Source organism: Lathyrus oleraceus, chromosome 3 (genome assembly GCF_024323335.1).
Source record: "Lathyrus oleraceus cultivar Zhongwan6 chromosome 3, CAAS_Psat_ZW6_1.0, whole genome shotgun sequence".
Lineage (NCBI taxonomy): Eukaryota > Viridiplantae > Streptophyta > Magnoliopsida > Fabales > Fabaceae > Lathyrus > Lathyrus oleraceus.
In genome coordinates, this window is record NC_066581.1 from 23,105,531 (window position 1) to 23,110,769 (window position 5,239).

At 38.6% G+C, this 5,239-nt stretch overlaps 1 pseudogene; it reads right to left on the reverse strand.

The window, feature by feature from the left end:
• Positions 1-1,846: 1,846 nt before the first annotated feature.
• Positions 1,847-1,946, reverse strand: LOC127133914 (uncharacterized; annotated as a pseudogene).
• Between the last annotated feature and the right edge of the window lie 3,293 nt (positions 1,947-5,239).

The following is a 5,239-nucleotide window of genomic DNA, read 5'->3' on the forward strand; positions in this document are numbered from 1 at the left end:
TTATTGTTTCTTTATTATTTTTACGAGTTCTACATTATCTCTCTTGCAATTTCTATTTTCCTTTTTCCTTTTTAGCATTTAGTTAATTCTTTTCGTACGATAGTTTCTACACCGGAAACTATTGTGCACCTTTTTACCGGATCTAACCTTACGTTAGAATCTAGTTTTATTTCCTTCGTTTTAATTTGTTGTTTAATTGAAGAATCCAAGAACAAATCCTACCGGCTTGTGGTGGAGTGTTCAAGACTATTGTTTACCTCATTCAGGTTCTTTAATTATTATTTAATGCTTTGTTTTATTATTTATTTATATTATCTGCCTGGGATGAGTCTGTTTATGCATGATAAGTATTTTAGTTTGTTTAGCATGTCTGGCTAATTCGCTTAGATATCGGTATGTAAAGTAAGCGGAATAAGGAATCAAAACTAAGTCGGTTAAATTAAGTTTAGAATTAAAATCACTCTTTTTACGGTCTCAATTTACAGGTTTAATAACAAAGGTTTTTACGAAAGTAAAAGACATAAAGAAGTTAAAATCAATAGAGCGAGAGTTTGAGGTTTTAACTGGACAGTGTAAATTAGACATTAATTCTAGATCAGGGTGAGAGCAAGTTTTAGAGTTAATTAAATTCCGATCTTTTCCAAAAAGTATTTTTGAAGATTGAATGTGAGGACGAGAGTTAAGCATTTGAATTTAATTATATAACCTAAGTCAACAGAGCGAGAGTTTGAGATAAGGGTGTTTAAACGGTCAGTGTTTTCTTGAAAAGAGTTTCTATGGACTGTATTGCTTTTAAAAAATGGTTTTTGACTTAATTATAAGTGACAGCTACATTAACATAAAATCATGGTTTATTCAACAGAGCGAGAGTTTGAGATAAAACTTTTAATCAATAAAGTCAACTGAAAAGATTTATTTTAAAACCAAGAGACCGACAAAGGATTGATTCCCTAATTACGACGAACTACATACCGATATCTGCTTTATTAATATTTAATCTAGATCTTAGTTTAGTTTTTAGCTTTCCCCCAAACAATCAAACATTGTTCACCTTAGCTTTACGAAGTAACCTTAGATAACGGTATATCGATTCATAAGTCCCTGTGGGATCGATATCTTTTAAAACTACGCGATAGAACTGTGCACTTGCAGTTTGTACCCCAAATTCGACTCATAAAGTCGCGATCAAGTTTTTGGCGCCGTTGCCGGGGACTTTTATTTAATCGATATCGTAACTCTTCCGTTACGCTGTAGAGACTAAGGTTTCTTTTTCTTCTATTCTTTCTTTCGTTGATTTGTATGCCACACACTCGCTCTCAAGGCGAACCGCTCTATTTACGAATCAACGATATCGAACTATATCTCCGAGTCCTACGACGAATTCGGGAATATCGTGCTGCAAACAATCTCCCTCCTATAGAACTTCCTGATTTCAAAAACCTTTTTCCTTCGATAACCGAGATGGCAGAACCAGCTCGTGCTCTTAGAGATTACGCCGCTCCATCGCAAGATGAGCCGCATTCAAGTATTGCTCCACCCGCAATCGAAGCAAACAACTTCGAACTTAAACCTTCGCTGTTGCAGGCTGTGCAACAGAACCAATTCTCTGGAAATCCTACCGAGGATCCAAACCTTCATTTATCCGTATTTGTCCAATACGCTGATACTGTTAAAGCTAATGGTGTCACTTCAGAGGCAATTCGACTTCGTCTTTTTCCTTTCTCATTAAGAGATAGCGCTAGAAGATGGCTTCAATCTCTTCCTTCCAACTCAGTCACCACATGGAACGAGTTGAAGAAAGTTTTTCTTGCCCGATACTTTCCGCCAAGCAAAACAGCTATGTTAAGAGCCCAGATAAACGAATTTAAACAGAAAGACAACGAGTCTCTTTTCGAAGCATGGGAAAGATACAAAGACATGATGAGACTTTGCCCACACCATGGTTTGGAAGACTGGTTAGTAATTCACACATTTTATAATGGTCTCTTGTACAACACAAGGTTAACAATAGACGCCGCTGCAGGTGGTGCACTAATGAACAAACCTTATGCTGATGCTTACCAGCTTATCGAAAGCATGGCCCAAAACCACTATCAGTGGGGAACCGAACGAACAATGGTGGAAAAACCTCAAACGAAAACTGGCATGTACGAGATAAGTAACCTTGATCACGTTAATGCAAAAGTGGATGCTTTGGTCCAGAAAATTGAAAGTTTAAATGTATCACCTCCAGCCGCCGTGGTTGCTATAACTCAGAATTGCGAGGTCTGTGGAATCCAAGGTCACACTCCTACGGATTGTCAACTCTTGACAGGAATCCAAGCAGAGCAAGTAAACTATGCTCAAGGAAGCCCCTACTCGAATACCTATAACTCAAATTGGAAGAACCATCCAAACTTTTCATATAAGAGTAATAATGCTTTGTACGCACCTGGACAGTCTCAAAATCAAACCCCAGCTATACCTCCGGGATATCAGAAACCGAACCCATCCATGCCTAACAATAACACCCCTAGGAAATCTAACTTGGAAATCATGATGGAAAACTTTATAGCTTCCCAACAACAAACCAATAAAGATTTTTTAAACCAGAATGTACACACTGGCGAACAACTTAAACAACTAGTAAGCAATGTAGATGCCTTGGCTACCCATAACAAAATGCTGGAAACACAAATATCACAAGTAGCCCAACAACAAGCACCTACTGCTGCCCCAACTGGTACATTCCCTGGACAGCCCCAACCTAACCCGAGAAGCCACGCTCATGCAATTATATTAAGAAGTGGAACGGAAGTGGAAGGACCGTCTGATCCAAGGATAGAAAACCAAAACCCTAAGAAATCAACTGAGGAAAGTGAACCTAAGGAAAAGGAAGAGAGTAATAAGGAAACCATAGAAAAGAAGGAACCTTATGTACCTTCACCACCTTACAAACCACCTATCCCTTACCCTCAAAGGCTTGTTAAAACCAAAGATGCGGGCCAATTTAGAAACTTTGTTGATCTCCTTAAACAATTAAACGTTACAATTCCGTTCACCGAAGCTATTACGCAGATGCCCTCCTATGCTAAATTCTTAAAAGAAATTCTTTCTAATAAGAGGAAACTTGAAGATAGCGAAACTGTTACACTCCCTGCCGAATGTAGCGCTATAATCCAAAACATGCCTCCTAAACTCAAGGATCCGGGTAGTTTCTCTATACCCTGTCACATAGGAAAATTTGTCATCGACAAAGCCTTATGCGATTTAGGAGCCGGAATTAGCGTTATGCCTTTATCCATATGTAAGAAACTGGAAATGGGAGAATTAAGACCAACCAAAATGTCTGTGCAACTAGCAGATCGTTCCATAAAATATCCTGTAGGAATTCTTGAAAACGTTCCCGTACGCATAGGTCAATTCTACATTCCAACTGATTTTACAACTATGGACATTAGAGAAGATGATATTACACCCATTATACTGGGAAGACCGTTTTTAGCAACTGCCGGTGCAATCATAGACGTAAAACGAGGACGACTCACCTTCGAAGTAGGTGAAGAGAAAATTGAGTTCATTCTTTCCCAATTCTTGAAAGCACCTGCAATAGAAGATACATGTTACTTCATGGATATCATCGATGAATGCATAAAAGAAGCAGAGTTAGGAGAAGACAAATCATCAGACTATCTTTTAAAAGACAAATCTAACCAATGTTTAGCAATAACACCGGACCCCACGCAATGTCTAAACAAACCAACCCTTGACCTGAAAACACTTCCCAAAAATCTGAGATATGAATTCCTAGATTTAGAACTCGAACGACGTGTGATAGTTAATGCAGACCTAGGAAGACTCGAAACAGAAAAACTCCTACATATCTTAAGAAAGTATCCAACCGCACTAGGTTACCACATCACCGATCTTAAAGGAATAAGTCCTTCTATTTGTATGCACCGCATCATGTTAGAAGAAGACTGTAAAACCTCTAGGGAACACCAGAGGAGACTAAATCCGATCCTGAGTGAGGTAGTAAAGAAGGAAATAACCAAGTTATTAGAAGCAGGTATTATATATCCTATATCTGATAGCAAATGGGTTAGTCCTGTACACGTAGTACCAAAGAAAGGAGGCATAACCGTTATTGAAAACGAAAAAGGGGAAACTATAACTAAACGAATCGAATCGAGATGGAGAATGTGCATTGACTATAGGAAACTAAACAAAGCAACCCGAAAAGATCATTTCCCTTTACCATTCATTGACCAGATGTTAGAACGATTAGCAAAACATTCACATTTCTGTTATCTAGACGGTTATTCAGGCTTCTTCCAAATACCAATTCACCCTGATGACCAAGAAAAGACAACGTTTACGTGCCCTTTTGGTACCTTCGCTTATAGACGAATGCCGTTTGGCCTGTGTAATGCTCCTGCAACCTTTCAAAGATGCATGATGGCAATTTTCGCCGACTTTCTCGAAAACATCATGGAAGTATTTATGGATGACTTTTCCGTATACGGACAAAGTTTTGAAGAATGCCTTGAAAACCTAGAAAGAGTTCTTGAGCGATGTGTGAAAGTAAACTTAGTACTTAACTGGGAGAAGTGCCATTTTATGGTACAAGAAGGAATTGTTTTAGGACACATCATCTCGAACAGAGGAATTGAAGTAGACAAAGCCAAAATAGAGGTAATCGAAAACCTTCAACCCCCGAAAACTGTGAGAGAAGTACGAAGCTTCTTAGGACACGCCGGTTTTTACCGACGATTCATCAAAGACTTCTCTAAGATAACTAAACCTTTAACCGGACTATTGATGAAAGATGCTGATTTCATATTCGACGATAACTGTTTAAAAGCATTTCAAGCGCTTAAGCAAGCATTGATCTCCGCACCCATAATGCAGACACCCGACTGGAATGAACCATTCGAAATAATGTGTGATGCCAGCGATTATGCTGTAGGTGCTGTTTTAGGACAACGAAAGGATAAAAAGCTTCACGTTATATATTACGCAAGCAGAACCCTGGATGAAGCGCAAATGAATTACGCCACTACCGAGAAAGAACTCCTAGCAGTTGTATTTGCGCTAGATAAATTTCGTTCTTACTTGGTCGGAGCCAAAATAATAGTTTACACTGATCACGCTGCTATCAAGTACCTTTTAACAAAAAAGGATGCTAAACCTAGACTCCTAAGATGGATCTTGTTGCTACAAGAGTTCGATTTAGAAATCAAAGACAAGAAAGGAACTG